The sequence below is a fragment of the Sarcophilus harrisii genome, chromosome 3, assembly GCF_902635505.1.
Source record: "Sarcophilus harrisii chromosome 3, mSarHar1.11, whole genome shotgun sequence".
In the NCBI taxonomy this organism is placed as follows: domain Eukaryota; kingdom Metazoa; phylum Chordata; class Mammalia; order Dasyuromorphia; family Dasyuridae; genus Sarcophilus; species Sarcophilus harrisii.
The window spans coordinates 38,354,538-38,372,694 of record NC_045428.1 but is presented as its reverse complement, the minus strand read 5'-3'; positions in this window follow the sequence as shown (position 1 = coordinate 38,372,694).

Sequence of the window (18,157 nt, the reverse complement as noted above, 5' to 3'; positions counted from 1 at the left end):
TATGTCCAGGCCTTGTGCCTGTATTTCCATTCTGATTAGTCAGCCGGTATATTGCTCTTCCATTTTGAGATAGAAGGCAAATGATCTCAAGGATACCATTTAAGGTAAAGTCAACGTATATATTGGAGGGGTCTATTTCAATAGGCATCTACAACTCTTAACAACTGGCATTTTTAGCTCCGTTTTCATTTCTGGGTGTTAAAGAAGATAGCTTGAATTAATTGAAATAGGAGTATTGTTCAGAATTACATTTATGTTTTGGCAGAATTATTAAAAACAAAAAAAAAACTATAGATCTTGAATTAAATTCAGAGTGTTGAATGGGGCCTTTGAAGGCCTTTTTCTTTGGTTTGCAGTCGAGTACAAAAATGGTATTTTGATTTCATTTGGTTCAAGATTTAGCAAATAAATATTATGATTTCCAGTTTGGAGGTTTGTGATTTAGTTCATTTACAATCCCTGATTTTTCTTTTTAAATGACAGATTGTAGAAGCAATCTATCTTACTTCAGGAGCACAACAGAAAAGCAATCTGGTAATATCCAAATTCAGACATCGTTTTTTATGGCTATGAAGAGAAAGAGCTTTTGAATATGTCCTTGGTATAGGGAAAGAATCCTGAAAAATGGACTGAAGAGAGCCCATATAAACTGTGGCCCAAAGCTTCCTTAATCCTGATTTTACTGGACCATGGTCAGCCTTAGGGACTTCCCTAAACTAACTCCTTTGATTATCCTTAAAAGGCACATTGGAATTATGGATATGATGTTTATTAGTTATGTGATAATGGGCAAATAAGTACCTAATCTCTTTGAAACTCAGCTTCTTCCCCTCTAAAATGAAAATAATGTTATTAATGTTTAGTATCTTTCTAATAGTGAAGATCAAATGAAACAATTTGTGTACGTCAAAGTACCATAGAAATATCAGCTATTCTTATAATCTCTGTGCTTTAAAAATAATTTATTACCATTTTAAAAAAAGAAATGATCTTTCTTGTGTTTATATTTTGTATATAGTATCTTTCTTCCAAGAATTTCAAGGCATTTAGCATAAAACAGTCTGTGACCACTGAACATTTCTCAAACAGAAACATTGCCCCTTCTTGAACTTCCCCCTCAAAATTCACGCAAAAATGCCTACAAGGGGAACAGAAAAAATAGGATTGAGCTCAGGAAAGGAAAACAAAGAGTCAAATATAGAAATGAAAGGAAGGAGAGAAGCGAGTTTAGCTTGAAACATCAAGACATTGTCAGCTTGCTCAATCCATCCTCCTGCCATTCAAAGTCACTTCATTTTGTGAAAGAAAAAAGCAAGCATCCTCAACTGAGATCTTTTTTCTAGCCATCCTCTGTTTTATAGTCCTAGACTTTATTGTTGTTGTGTATGCTCACATGCACATGTGAATATACCTTTTTTTTTCTTTCCTATTTTGGGTTCTAATGATATAAGAATAAGAAGGAAAAATGTTCAGGTTTTTGGAGGCAAAAGTTAAACTGAGAGGAAGGAATTGCTTTGTCTTACTTTACTTCCTTTGTTTCCTTTTCAGATGCACTGAAATGCAGAAAATAAAGCTTGCTTCCTTTAAAGAAAGCAGTCAGGTACAATGAAAAGAACATCAGTTTTTGGAGGCAGACGATCTAGGTTTCAGATCTCACCTGGAATATTTTTTCTACTTGTATAAACTTAAGCAAGTAACTTCTCCTCTTCCCTACAAAATTAGGGTACTTGGAGAATAGCCCCTGAAATTCCTCTTAGTTCTAGAGCTTTATCTTTATGAATAGGATTTGAGTTGATGGTGGGATTGAGGATAAAGAGCTGCCATTATTTACTAGCTGTTGAGAACCTTTAACATATGGAAAAATCCCACAGTTGGTGAATTCCCCATCTTCCCCCTCTCATGTAGAACCAGTTGTCAATTAGGATGAGTATGTATCAGCTTTCACTCATTACTCACCGTCTATCAGGACAGCTGCTATTTGAACTCACTGAAACTCTGAGGGTCTTCCCCTCCCAGACTGATTTTTTTTTTAAAACTAAGTAAAAGAGGCCATTCTTTGTCCCATTTCTTACCTAGTCTTAATCACAGAATGTTGCCTCAGTCAAACACGGGAAAGATGTTAATTTAAAAAGACCAAGGTCTCCTCCTTCATCTAAGTCCATCTCAAGTCATTCTGAAATATATCTTGCCACTGGATCCCGCTGGTTCCTGTGGAGAAAATGAGACTGGTGACTTTGCACTGCCCTCCTACACTTCAATTCAAATCGCTCTCAAATCATGGCACGACTTTCCTCATGTCATGGTCCTCTTTGAAAATGGACAAACGACAATCAGGACAGCTGATGTTCTCTCTCAATTCTTTTAAAGAAACCTCTAGTTTGAATTATTTCAAAATCCATTTTTATGATGCCTATTTAAGAAATACATATTGTATTAAAAAGTTATATTGCAAGAGAAACATTTCTAATTGAATTTAACCCCCTTCCCCACACCCCAATTCCTCTTTTCTATTTCAAATTTTAAAAAGTTATATTGGGAGGTTAAAGATTTTTTAAAAATCCCATACACTTCAAGATAGTTTTAGCAATCCTATTTGTGGCAGCAAAGAACTAGAAATAAAGTCTTGTCAATAAGGATATGGCAAAAAATGAAGGTACATGAATATATTGTGCTGTAAGATAGAATGAATACACAAAAGCCTTAGAGGAAGTGATGGAAATGAAATGAAGTAAGCAGAGCCAGGAAAACAGTACACCTAATTACAATGATGTAAATAGAAAGAACAAGAAATTATGGGAAAAAAACCTGTAGAGAATTATAATGACCAAGTTTGTCCTCCAAGGGGATATGAGAAAATGTACTTCCCTTTCTTTTTTCTTTCTGAGTGCAGAATGGGGCATATACTCTTAAAATGTTTTGTTTTTTTTTTTGGATGAATGTGATGATTTCTTTTTTTTTTTCTAGTTTTCTTTTTTGTAATTTATTACTATGGACAGCCCTCTGGGTATAGGAGGGAGCTAGCTTAAATTACTAAACAAAGGTGATATAAAAACTATCAAGAACAATGACATTTTCTAAAAAAGAAAAAGAACCTTAGATTGTGAACTAAACTAGTCTTCAGTGATTATATGATCCTATAAATTCCATATCATACACTCTGCATACATGGTACAGTATTCTCTGGGAATTCTGAGAGTTAAGAGGTAGCTCAGGGATATTGTGTCACATGTTGACAAGGATGAATTTAATGATTTACCATTCAGTTTCAATCATACTCATACCAACCTTGCCAACAATGACAACTTTGTCTGAAGTGATATCTAAGTATATTATATTGTATAAGTAACAACGGACAAGACAGATCTTGACCGGGGCTCTCTTGAGATCATAAATGTAGAGGTTCAAAGATCATCTGGTCCAATTGCCCTCATTTTAAAACATGAGGGAGCTGAAATTCAGAGAGGTTAACCTCCATTGGACTGTAAGCTCTTTAAGAGTGAAGACTGTTTTTTCTGTGTATTCCTAGCTCTTAGTGATATCTGGCACAAGACAAGCCCATAATATAGCCTTTCATTTATAACATAACAATGTCATGTAATGTAATATAACATAATATAATTCATTATTTGGGGCATTTAGGTAGTAGAGTACATAGAATGCTAGATCATGGAGTCAGGAAGTTGTTCAGTCCTGTTCAATTCTTCATGGCACCATTTGGGATTTTCTTGGCAAAGATATTGAAGCAGTTTGCCATTTCCTTTTCCAGATCATTCCCTCCCCCCCAACAAATAAGGAACTGAGGGAAACAATGTTGAGTGATTTCTCAGGATCTTATAACTAGTAAGTGTCAGAGGCCAGATTTGAAATCAGGAAGAATGATCTTCTTGACTTCAAGTTTAGTACTTTTTCCATTGTACCACCTAGCTGCTCCTGATCAAGAAGATCTGAGATCAAATTCTGCCTCAAAGACTTAATAGTTGTATGACCTTGGGCAAATCACATAAAACATCTATCTCCTGGACTGATATGAGGATAAAATAAGTTAATGTTTGTAAAATGCTTTGTATACCTTAAAGCACTATATAAATGCTATTATTGTTATAATTAATAACTGATTATTGACTGACTTATCTGGATGTTCTTCAGCTCTAATGTTATTTAAAGAATAAACTTTCTGGTTTTGTTTAACTTAAAGAAAAATACCTCCTAGTGAATCAACTCGGTTTGAAGCCAAACCTATATACCTCATTAATTTACTGAACTATGACAAGAACATCATCAAAATAATTGAATTATAGTCTACTGGGTTATTTTTGGTGAAGCATTTGTCCTAAAAATATATTAAGTGCACTTAGAGGCCATGATGGATAGTTGCAATATGTTGTGACTCTGGGTGACTTTGGTGCAAAGGACTTAGGTCTAAGGTTGACTTTCTTTGTCTGTTACAATGTGTGTAACTTTGGGTAAACTAATTGGACCTTCTTTAAGAGCTTTAGTTTCTTCATCTATAAAATGGGGTAGTTCAGATTACATCAATTTAAAGGTTTTTTTCCAGCCATAAATCTCTGATCCTATAAATGTATGATTCATGAGAACATACATGGAAGCCGTATGTTGTTGGGTCTGGAGTCAGAGGAGAACCTGGTTTGAATGGGACACTTCCATTTACTTGTAGGATTTGCCTCAGAGGTTATGAATCACAAGTGGAAAAAGTCCTTGGTGAGAAATCAGGGGAGATAAGTGATTAATTTTTTTTTTTAATCTCTCTGAGCTGTGGATGCTTTTCTGGTAAGGGCTTGGGCAAGATGACTTAAAATCTGTCTCTTCCAGCTTCAAATACAATATACTATGAACATGAGTTCTCAGGGCCTTAATTTCTTCATATATAAAATTAGAAGGTGAGACTCAGGGAAATACTAAATCCAGATGCTCTGGGGCCTTTGGAGATCAGAGTATTAACTTTTCAGTGAGAGCATTTACACCTTGGAAATTGGTAATTGGAGGCTTGATTGATTGTTTTGTAAAAAGATGAATAAAATGTTTATTAAAGTATTTAAAAGGGTGTTGTGAGTATACTTTTTCTTTTTCTTTTAATAGTATTTTCTTTTTCCAATTACATATAAAGATAGTTTTCAACATTCATTTTTGTAAGATTTTGAGTTCTAACTTTTTTCTCCCTTCCTCCATTACCTTCCCTCTTCCTAAGACAGCAAGCAATCTGATATAGGTCACACAAGAGTACATTTTTTCTTGAGATACAGCTGTTAAACATTTACCAGCAAATGCCTTGTTGGTCTAGACTCCCCCCTTTCCCCAAGCCATTTTCAGCTCCTGCCTATAACTTATTAATTTTGTGTTTGTCTTTTGTCTAATTGATAAGATCTGAATAGATATAACTATTACAGTTCACTGGTACCATATTAATATTGCTAATACAGTTCTGACTAATTACTATCCTTTTCAAAAAGTTTTAGTGGCTCCCTACTACCTTGAAGACAAAAAACAAATTCTCATCAAAGCCCTTCACCATCAGGCATTTATTGACTTCTTTCTGCATCCCTGACAATGTACCTAGCCTTGGGGATTTAAAGAAAAAAGTCAAAAACAATCCCTGTTCATGAGGAGTTCAAAATCTGGGATATAAGAATACTAAATATAATATCACCTTGAAGGGGAAGGTTACATGACCTCAAACAAGCTACTTAATCTTTTTGGATTCCTCAACTGTAAAATGTAGCTTAATGATTTCTGAGGCCCTTCTGTCTTTAAATCTATAATCCCATAATAATAATAATAATAACATATAAATATATACATATAAATAAAATAAATCTATAATCCTTCCAATTCTGATTTCTGTAATCTAACATTCCCTGTCTAGAGACCTTCTTGCTCTTCACTCTCCTCATACAAATGATCTCTTGAGATTTCTTCCATCTCTAGAGATCTGTGACCCCAGAATCTAAAATCCTTCATGTCATTAAAATTCTGCTTTCAGCTTGGAACATCTGCTTCCTCAAGACAGGCTCCCCTGACCGGGACTTGTTTCCTTCTGCTTACTGCTTTCTCTCCCCACTGGAAACATTCAAAGCTACATTTTCTGGTTCCCTGGATGCTGGACTGCTAGAGGACAACCTTGTTGACAAGGTTGCTATAGGAAACCTAAAAAATTGTGGGTGATAAAAATGGCCACTTTGACCATACTCCCTAATTTTTCACGGTAGGCTCCGGACTGTCTCGATTGCATATTAGCACATTTTCCCCTGCTGAGCAGAATTGGCACTTGTAGGGGGATGCCCTCCTCTGAGATTGTGAAATGGGAGTTCAGACAGCGGGAGACAGATGGTCTGGTTTCAGAGACATAGTAATCAAGGTCCATTTAACTGCCAGGAGATGGGGGATGGGAAGCAGGATGCACAAAGACAAGGAAGGGAATAAAACCTAAGATGGACACTTGGGAGGCAGAAATACTAGCAACAGGGAGAAAATCTTAGGAACCTATTTAAGCAAGAAGGTTTGTCAAAGCAGGAAAGGGATTTGTTCATGGTCACGCAGCTATCTAGTGTTTGAGTGTGGGTTTGAATCCACAAATTCGGGACTTCAGGACTAGCACCTCCCCACTGTATCATGATACCTCTCAGAACTGGACTGACGCCATGGATTTAAGTCTTAACTTTGCCATTTACTACCTGTCACAACCTCTTTGGGTTTCAGTTTTCTCATGTAGAATAAAGGGGCTGGATTAAATAATTAGTTGAGAGTCCCCTTCTTATTCTAAAGTTATGATGTGAAATCATTTAACCTCTTAGTACCCCTAAGTAACTCTGTAAATTGCATCCCCCCTCACTTTCCTTTTGCAGGTAGCTTTCCCTTTTCTTTGTGGTTTAAACATATATAAGCTTTTTCTTTTTTGCCTTTTTCCCCCAGGGATTTCCTGACCATGTGAGTGATGCTCCTTTTCTGGAAAACTCAACAAACTCCAGGATAAGTTTGTTATACATCTTGTTATTCCTGTCACCCACCATGTACTGTTCCATCCAGAGAAGTCTGAGAAGACTTACAGGAACAAATGTTCAATTAAATAAGCAGAACCAAGAAAATAACATACTCAGTAACTAATAACAATGTAAAAGGAATGAAGCAGTTAGAAATGAACACTATAATTGTAGAAAGGACGAGAAAGATTGACCTGAGACAAGAGTTGAGAAAATACACTTCCCTTCCTTCTTTGAAGTAGAGACTATGGGTATCTAATATGATATTTTCTATTAGATTTAGTTGATAGGTTCACTGATTTTACATAGGGGTTTTCTTTTTTCCCCCTAAGGCATAGCTCTGTAGAGAAGAACATGCGTAGGAGAAAAAGGAACCAAACACAATATCAATAACATATATTTTTTAAAGGTGAAACCAGACTTAGCATGACATAGTAAAAAGCATGTTGGATTTCATGTCAGAAAACCTGTATTTAAACTTTTGTTCTGCCATTTATGTATGTATGATCTTCACCTCTCTTTGCCTTCGTTTCTTCAACTATAAAATGAAAAGACTTGGACTGCATGACTTTAGTGATGTCAATTTAAGGAGGACTACCAAAGTAGCAACAATAAAAGTCTTTAATCTAGGCAAGGGAATTGCAATGTAGGATACTATCAAATACTGAAGTACTGAAATTCTGGGAGGTTCAGAAAAGGCAGGGTTTAAATAAACTTTAACTGGGAGGGAGTATCATGAAAGGGATAGCCTCTTGAAGCTGCTACATAAGTTGTTTTGCAAAGTAACTGAAAGTCCATAGAGAAACCTGGGGAGGCTAAACAGAACAGACAGGCCTTCTGATGACTGCAAACAACAAAGATCCCTCCCAGCCCTAGATCTATGGGTTTATGACTTGAAGAGTCTTTAACTGGTTATTTGGTATCATGATCTCACAACCAGTTTCCAAAAGTTTTCAATTTGAGAAAAGTTGAAACTAGGGAACAAGTAGCTGCTTCACATGGCATATTCAACAGAAAACTTTTAATAGCAGTCTTCTCCCTCTCTGGAGATGCTGGGGATGCCAGCAGATAGATGAGTTGTGATAACATATAAGGGAGAGACTGTAGAATATAAGCAAACATTCTGTAACTGGTTTGAGTTGGCTAACTACTTGGTTAATGAGAGACTCTGGACTTAGACTATTTTTGCTATGTTTGTTCATCTCAGAGCTTTTGGCTTACACGACACATAGTAAGTGCTAGATAAATGTTTTATTTAGCATAATGATTTATCTAAACAAATTTATCTAATATTAAAAGTGAATAAAAGGTTATTTTGGAAGAAGAGAATGATATAGGGGAATAATATAGATAAAGCAATTAGATGGGGCAATAATGTACCTTGAATCAGAAAGCTCTTATGTAGAAGGTGACTCATGAAGTGAAGCTTGAAAAGATTAGAAGGTTCCAAGAAACAGGGAGTTATTGGCCATTAATGGAAGGGAGTGATGTTAATGCCAAAATTGTAATTACAATTTCAAGGTTCTCATCTTACCTTTTAGCCCTTGCCCTGAGACCATAGGAAAGGAAAACCCCTTTTTTTTCAGGGTCATTTTTTTTATCATTACATTGGCTCAACTACTTTTTATCACTAGAGCAAAAAACAAAAAACAACAAAAACTCCCAAAAAAAACATTCCTCAAGTCAAGGTAATGTGGATAGATCAGGTTAATCTTTAGCAGTCTTTCCCTATCTTCTTATGCATTCTTGTCCCATCTTCTGAGGGTCCAGTGCTCCCTCCTCTAAATTAGGGAAGGGGAGCCCTGGGGCCTCAGATGATGGAACCACTTGGAAAATGATTTTCCTAAAATTCAGATCTGACCACATTACTCCCCTACTCCTAACTCCAGTGGCTCACTAATCCTCCAGGATCAAATATAAAACCCTTGGTTGGACATTTAAAGCCCTTAGTAGCATGGTGCCAACTTGTTTTTCTTCCCAACTTTATTATACATTCCCTGCCTCTACATATGCTGTATTCCAGCCAAACTGGCTTCACACTTTGTACTCCATCTACTTCCTCTGTGAATTTAGACTGGCAGATACTGGGCCTGGAATTCTCTCTCTCTCTCACCCATTTTTCTTAATGTCCTTTGGGGCTGAACTTTAGGTCCACCTTCTACAAAAGGCTTTTGTGGATCCTTCCTATTTGCTACTATTTCCTTCCCTACCATAAATTATTAACTGTAGAATTAGGGACTAGATTGTAAGCTCCTTGAGGGCAGGTTTACTTTAATTTTGTCTCTGTATCTATTTCCACAGCCCCACAGATAAGATTATGGTAAGCATTTTTCATTGCCCTGAGATTCAGTTTCCTCCTCCGTGAAATGAGGGGATTGGACTGACTTATTTTTTGTCAGTATCTGATTCTGGACAGGGCATTTTCTGAAAGGTCCAAGTCCTTAGTGCCACCTGCTGGTAACAGTGTGGGTAGAAGGATGACTTGGGAGGGGGGTTTGTAGCTTCCAAATTGGGCACGATAGAAAAAACTCCCAGTTCCACTGTTTTTCTTAATTAGTTTAAGGAAAGATGTTTGTAAATGTGCTGATTTCTGAGTTTGGACTTTTCATTGGTGCTGTGCTTGGGATAAATGTGTTAATTGAAAATCAGTCAGCATTATGTGCTGTGAGCCCTCCAAAAAGAGAATGTAACATAAACTAATCTCCTTTAGCATATGGTAGAAGGGTTTAGGTAATTGGACTGATGTTCTGAAAAAGAAACGTGGGGCCCGAAGTAGAGAATGCTGTGGGCGACGAGCCTCAAACCAGACCTAGGTATGTGGCAGATGCCCCACCATGGGGTTAAAGAAAGCCGACCCAGGATGGAGTCCTAGGTCTGGGGCGGGCATAGTGCCCAGCACATAGTAACTGTTTAAGAAATGCTTGTTGACTGGGTGATTGACAAGGAGGGAGGGCATTGCAGGCAGGGAGGGGAGAAATGACAACTTGTCCAAATCCACAAAGGCGAAGGAGGGAATGAGGGGTTCCGTGGCCCATTTTATCCCAGGCTTGGGAGTGATAAAAGCAAATAATGTAAAATCAGACAGTGCAAGGTTGATATCTTGATTTGGGGGCTTTTTATATCCAGATGAAAGAAAGTCATGAGTAAGATAAACGTCCCATGATGAAGCTGACAGTTGGGATTTTAACTACTCTCCAAAAGATGACCGAGCATCCTACCTTTTCCAAAGAATCCCAGTTCAGGGACAATGCAAGGCCTCTGCAAAGGAGACTGGGTTCCCCAGTGTAACCTGCATCCTGCTGGAATACCAGCATAGCCCTTGACACCTTGCCTTTCAGTCTCGGTAATTTTCCCCCGACAGATCACAACTTATTCATTTAGGAGACCAAAAAGAAATTCCAATTTAAACTGCCTTGAATCCTTTTCATCCATACAGTTTTTTCTCCCAGAGCCCAGATAGGAGAATGTGAAACTTTGCCCTGCTTCATTACTTTTGTTCTTTTTGGTCGTCTCCACCCTGAAAGCTCTGTGTGAAATTATTAGAAGACCTCGTTTTTCAGAGAGTTGTAAAAGTAGATGCATATATGGGGACTCACTCAAAGGACATTATTCAAAAAAGCCATTTGCTGGGTACCCAGCCCTCAGGATGCTGATGCCCATTCAAGGATGGGGGAGCTATCCTCTGTATGATTATTTTTACATCTGAACTTTTTTTTTTAATGCACTGGATAGACTTGAAACTTTCAGGGGTCACAGGCCCAGCAGGCCTCTCAACGGCCTATGCAAGGGATTCCAATTAACCAGACTAGGTTCAAGGGCGCTACACCACCAAGGCTGTTCACCTGCTTTCCACCTGGCTTTGTGTGGTGCTGCTTTGTTACGGCGACAACCAGGTCTCTCCGCCCTTTGATAAAAATTTCAGTTACCCCAGGGAGAAGCTTTCAACTTTATTAAGCATTGAAGCCTGAGCATTTGCTCTCCTTTTGGAAGAACAGTTCAAAAGCATGTTTTCTAAGGAAGTAGTTGGATATATTAGGATAAGACTTGTGGACTTTGGTTGCCGGTATGTGTGTGTGTGTTTTTCTGTAACGGAGATTGAAGAGCCCATGTCAACCACTAGGCTATTGTGAATTTCTTAATAAAAGTTCTCTCTTTCTCTCTCTGTCTCTGTCTCTTTGTCACTCTCTCTTTCTCTCTCTGTGTGTTTCTCTCTTCCTCTGTCTCTGTCTTTTTTTTCTCTCTCTCCATCTCTGTCCTTTTGTCTCTCAATTTCTTTCTTGTTCATTTCTTTCTTTCTCTATCTCATTCATCCTCTCTCCTTTCCTCCCTTTCCCCTCCCCATCTTTCTCCCTAATTTTTCTTCCTTTTCCCTCCTTCCTCCTTCCTCTCCTCTCTCTTCTTCTCTCTGCCTTCTTTCTTGTTCATTTCTTTCTTTCTCTATCTCATTCATCCTCTCTCCTTTCCTCCCTTTCTCCTCCCCATCTCCTTTCTCCCTAATTTCTCTTCCTTTCCCCTCCTTCCTCTTTCCTTTCCTCTCTCTTCCTCTCTCTCTCTCTCCCTTCCCCCATCCTTTTCTCTCTCCATCTCTGGATTCCTTTTCCTCCTCCTCTCCCCATCTCTGTCTCTGTCTCTGTCTGTCTCTGTTTCTCTCTTCCTATCTTTCTCGCTCTCCATCTCTTGACTCCTTTCCCTCTCTTTTTCTCTCTCTTTCACTTACAGTAAACATATTTTCTTTCTATTTCTTTTTCATTCTGAGCTTTTGAGATTATAGAGCCTCTGGATATTTTTGTGAGAAGAATCTCAATTTGGAGAGAGAATTAGTGACCAAAGTTATATAATTTTCAGATCAATTTTTCTAATACTTATTGGTCTTTTGAGCTTCAATTTTTCATCCCCAGCTATTTAGTATAAATCTCAAACTGAATATCCCATAAGCAATTCTTTTTCCCCCACATCTTCTCTTTCTCAGAATTTCTCTATTACTGCTGTAGACACAACCACATTTCCAGTCATGCAAAGGATATCACCCTTTACTCCCCACCCCCTACCTAGTTTTTTTATTAAAGCTTTTTATTTTCAAAACATATCTATTCACCCTTGCAAAAGTTTGTGTTCCATTTTTTTTCCCTTTCTTCCCCCTCTCCCCAACCCCTAGACAGCAAGTAATCCAACATATGTTAATTCCAGTTCCTTGCCACTATAAAAAAGAGCTGTATTCTTGCATTTTGGCACACGTGGGTCCCTTTCTCTTTTTTATATTCTCTTTGGGATACAGACCCAGTAGAGACACAGCTGGATCTAAAGGTAAGCACAGTTTGAGAGCCTTTTGAGCATAGTTCCAAATTGCTCTTCAGAATGGTTGGATCAGTTCACAACTTCAACAATCTATTAGTGTCCCAGTTTTCCCACATCTCCTCCATCATTCATAAATCTTCTCTTGTCATCTTAGCCAATCTGAGAGGTACATAGTGGTATCTCAGTGTTGTCTTAATTTTCATTTCTCTGATCAAAGTGATTTAGAGCATTTTTTGATATGACTAGAAATGGTTTTAATTTCTTCGTCTAAAAATTGTCTGTTCATATCCTTTGACCACTTATCAATGGAAGAATGGCTTGAATTCTTTTAAATTTGAGTCAATTCTCTTTTTTTTAATTTTTTTTTAATTTTTTTTTATTTAATAGCCTTTTATTTACAGGATATATACATGGGTAACTTTACAGCATTAACAACTGCCAAACCTCTTGTTCCAATTTTTCACCTTACCCCCCCCCCCTCCCCTAGATGGCAGGATGACCAGTAGATGTTAAATATATTAAAATATAAATTAGATACACAATAAGTATACCGACCAAAACGTTATTTTGCTGTAAAAAGAATCAGACTCTGAAATATTGTACAATTAGCTTGTGAAGGAAATAAAAAATGCAGGTGTGCATAAATATAGGGACTGGGAATTCAATGTAATGGTTTTTAGTCATCTCCCAGAGTTCTTTTTCTGGGCATAGCTAGTTCAGTTCATTACTGCTCCATTAGAAATGATTTGGTTGATCTCGTTGCTGAGGATGGCCTGATCCATCAGAACTGGTCATCATATAGTATTGTTGTTGAAGTATATAATGATCTCCTGGTCCTGCTCATTTCACTCAGCATTAGTTCATGTAAGTCTCTCCAGGCCTTTCTGAAATTATCCTGTTGGTCATTTCTTACAGAACAGTAATATTCCATAATTTTCATATACCACAATTTATTCAACCATTCTCCAACTGATGGACATCCATTCAGTTTCCAGTTTTTAGCCACTACAAAAGGGCTGCCACAAACATTTGTGCACATACAGGTCCCTTTCCCTTCTTTATAATCTCTTTGGGATATAATCCCAGTAGTAACACTGCTGGATCAAAGGGTATGCACAGCTTGATAACTTTTTGAGCATAGTTCCAAACTACTCTCCAAAATGGTTGGATTCGTTCACAACTCCACCAACAATGCATCAATGTCCCAGTTTTCCCGCATCCCTTCCAACAATCATCATTATTTTTTCCTGTCATCTTAGCCAATCTGACAGGTGTGTAGTGGTATCTTAGAGTTGTCTTAATTTGCATTTCTCTGATTAATAATGACTTGGAGCATCTTTTCTTTTTTTTTTTTATGATTATAGTTTTTTATTTGCTTAAAAGTAATAATAGTAATTTCAATTTTTGCAAATCCTTGAAAAAACATCTTTCATCAAATTTATTATTACTCTTTGACCATTCTTTTTTTTTTATTTTTTTATTTTTATTTAATAGCCTTTAATTTACAGGATATATACATGGGTAACTTTACAGCATTAACAATTGCCAAACCTCTTGTTCCAATTTTTCACCTCTTACCCCCCCCCTCCCCTAAATGGCAGGATGACCAGTAGATGTTAAATATATTAAAATATAACTTAGATACACAATAAGTATACATGACCAAAACATTATTTTGCTGTACAAAAAGAATCAGACTCTGAATTATTGTACAATTAGCTTGTGAAGGAAATCAAAGATGCGGGTGTGCATAAATATAGGGACTGGGAATTCAATGTAATGGTTTTTAGTCATCTCCCAGAGTTCTTTTTCTGGGTATAGCTAGTTCAGTTCATTACTGCTCTATTAGAAATGATTTGGTTGATCTCGTTGCTGAGGATGGCCTGATCTATCAGGACTGGTCATCATCTAGTATTGTTGTTGAAGTATATAATGATCTCCTGGTCCTGCTCATTTCACTTAGCATCAGTTCGTGTAAGTCTCTCCAGGCCTTTCTGAAATCATCCTGTTGGTCATTTCTTACAGAACAGTAATATTCCATAATTTTCATATACCACAATTTATTCAGCCATTCTCCAACTGATGGACATCCATTCAGTTTCAGTTTCTAGACCACTACAAAAGGGCTGCCACAAACATTCGTGCACATACAGGTCCCTTTCCCTTCTTTATAATCTCTTTGGGATATAATCCCAGTAGTAACACTGCTGGATCAAAGGGTATGCACAGTTTGATAACTTTTTGAGCATAGTTCAAACTACTCTCAAAATGGTTGGATTCGTTCACAACTCCACCAACAATGAATCAATGTCCCAGTTTTCCCACATCCCCTCAACAATCATCATTATTTTTCCTGTCATCTTAGCCAATCTGACAGGTGTGTAGTGGTATCTTAGAGTTGTCTTAATTTGCATTTCTCTGATTAATAATGACTTGGAGCATCTTTTCATGTGACTAGAAATAGTTTCAATTTCTTCGTCTGAGAATTGTCTGTTCATATCCTTTGACCATTTTTCAATTGGAGAATGGCTTGATTTTTTATAAATTAGAGTTAATTCTCTATATATTTTGGAAATGAGGCCTTTATCAGAACCTTTGACTGTAAAAATATTTTCCCAGTTTATTGCTTCCCTTCTAATCTTGTCTGCATTAGTTTTGTTTGTACAAAAACTTTTCAGTTTGGTATAATCGAAATTTTCTATTTTGTGATCAGTAATGATCTCTAGTTCTGCTTTGGTCATAAAAACCTTCCCCTTCCACAGGTCTGAGAGGTAAACTATCCTATGTTCCTCTAATTTATTAATAATTTCATTCTTTATGCCTAGGTCATGAACCCATTTTGACCTTATCTTGGTGTACGGCGTTAAGTATGGATCAATGCCTAGTTTCTGCCATATTACTTTCCAATTTTCCCAGCAATTTTTATCAAACAGTAAGTTCTTATCCCAAAAGCTGGGATCTTTGGGTTTGTCAAAGACTAGGTTGCTATATTTGTTGACTGTTTTATCCCTTGAACCTAATCTATTCCACTGATCAACTAATCTATTCCTTAGCCAATACCAAATAGTTTTGGTAACTGCTGCTCTATAATATAATTTTAGATCTGGTACAGCTAAGCCACCATCAATTGATTTTTTTTTCATTAATTCCCTTGAAATTCTTGACCTTTTGTTTTTCCATATGAACTTTGTTGTTATTTTTCTAGGTCATTAAAATAGTTTTTGGAAGTCTAGTTGGTATAGGCTAAATAAATAGATTAGTTTAGGTAATATTGTCATCTTTATTACATTTGCTCGCCCTATCCAAGAGCATTTAATATTTTTCCAATTGGTTAGATCCGACTTAATTTGTGTGAAAAGTGGTCTGTAATTTTGCTCATAAAGTTTCTGATTTTCCCTTGGCAGATAGATTCCTAAATATTTTATATTATCAGTAGTTACTTTAAATGGAATTTCTCTTTGTAACTCTGACTGTTGGATTCAATTCTCTATATATTTTAGAAATGAGGCCTTTATCAGAATCCTTGGATATAAACTTTTCCCCTAGTTCGTTGTTTCCCTTCTAATCTTGTCTGCATTGGTTTTGTTTGTGCAAAAACTTAACTAAATATAATCAAAATTATTCATTTTGCATTTCATAATGTACTCTAGTTCTTCTTTGGCCACAAATTCCTTCCTTTTCCACAGATTTGAAAGGTAGACTATCCTTTGTTCTTCTAATTTACTTATAGCATCACTTTTTATATTTAAATCATGAACTATTTCAAACCTATCTTGGTATAGGGTTTTGGTGTGGGACAATGCCCATACTACTTTTCAATTTTCCCAGAAATTTCCCAGCAAGTTAGAGTTCTTATCCCAGAAGCTGGGGTCTTTGGGGTTATCAAACACTATTGTGTTTGACACTATCATTGCCTATTGTGTCTTGTGAACCTAACCTATTCCACTGATCGACTGCTCTATTTCTTAGCCAGTACCAATTGATTTTGATGACCCCTGCTTTATAATATGGTTTTAGGTCTGCTACAGCTAGGCTACCTTCATTTGCATTTTTTCATTATTTCCCTTGAAATTATTGACTTTTTGTTCTTTCAGATGAACTTTGTAATTATTTTTTCTAGATCTGTAAAATAATTTCTTGAGAGTTTGATTAGTATAGCATTGAAAAGATAAATTAATTTAGATAGTATTGTCATTTTTATTATATTATCTCAGCCTACCTATGAGCATTTGCTATTTTTTCAATTGTTTAGATTTGACTTAATGTACATGGAAAGTGTTTTGTTGTTGTATTCATATAGTTCCTGATTTTGCCTTGGAAGGGAAACTCCCAAATATTTTATATTATCTACAATTATTTTAAGTGGACTTTCTCTTTGTATCTTTTGCTGCTGGACTTTGTTGATAACAGAAAAATGCTGCACATCTTACTAAATGTTGTCATTTCTTTTGTTAAAGCATCTTTTATGTAAGACCTCCCTTCTTCTCATTCATAAAATCACCACCCTAACACTTCTCTCCTAGATTGTTAAAATAGCCTCCTAACTGGATTCTCTTCCTCAAGTCATTCGCCCGCTCCAAAGCAATCACACAATTGCCAAAGTAATTTTTCTGAAGAATAGGTCTGATCTTGTAACAAACTATTTATTATTATTTGTAATTATTATTTGAAGGCTAAATATAAACACTGGTATTTAAAGTATTTTTTTTAACAACTTGATTCCTTCCCTCCTTACAGTCTTCTTATACTTTGTCCCATTCCATGTAATCTATGATCTATGCTGACCTATTTGTCATTCCTCATATAAAGTCCTCCATTTCCTTTCATGCCTCCATGCCTTTCTATTGGATTCCCTTCCCAGCCTCTCTCTCTCCCCCTACCCTGCCTTCACCTCTCCCCATCTTCCATATCTAGAATGCTCTCCCTCCTAGCTTCCCTCCTAATCTAACCAAGTAGGTATGTCTGCCTTTCTTTAAGACTCATTGAAAGTGTCAGTTGTTATCGGAGTCTTTTTCTGGTTTCTTCCAGAGATTAAAGAAGGAGTTCTTAACCTTTTTTGGGGATGTATAGGGAGCATCATGATCCCTTTTGATAGTCTGGGGAAGCCTATGGACCCTTTCTCAGAGTGTTTTATTTTTTTTTAAATGTAATTGAAAGAAATGTTAAATTTCCATTAAAGATTTAGTAAAAATAAAGATGGCATTTTTTTCCCCATCCAAATTTAGGTAGTTTCTAAAACCTATTCATGGAGAAGGCAAGAACCTCTAAGCTTTTATATAAAGTTGACTCCTCAATTAGAAAGGAAGTTTCTTGAGGGAGGAACCAATTTTATTTTGTCTTTTTATCTCTAGCACTTAGCTCTGTGTCTTTAACTTGGAAAGTACTTGATAAGTGCTGATTGATTGATTGGAATTACTGTGTCGGGTAGAGAACTGAATTGAAGAGTACAGACAGCTGCTTTCTAGCAGTTTTGGAATCTTGAGTAAATCACTCCACCTCTCCAAGTTTCAGTTCCCAGGGTGAAGTGAAAGCTTTATCTGGGTGAATGGATTTCAAGGATCTTTTTCAGTCCAAATCCTATGATTCAAAGGCATAGACAAACGGATTCTAAAGTATGGACTGAAGAAATCTTATTTGTGTAGGGCCAGACTAGGAGGAGAATTGGGCTATGAAAAGTAAGGACATTTGCCCAAAGCATAGTCCTGGTCTTTGGGGTAAGTGGGACTTAGTAACTTAAGAAATGAGTTGTGCTGGGAATTAGGAAGCCAGCTCTATCATAGCTTAGACAAAAGGCCACCCATCTCAGCTCACTTCCCACATGTGCTCACCATATGTTCAATAGTGAACATGGGCAACTTTTGAATAGT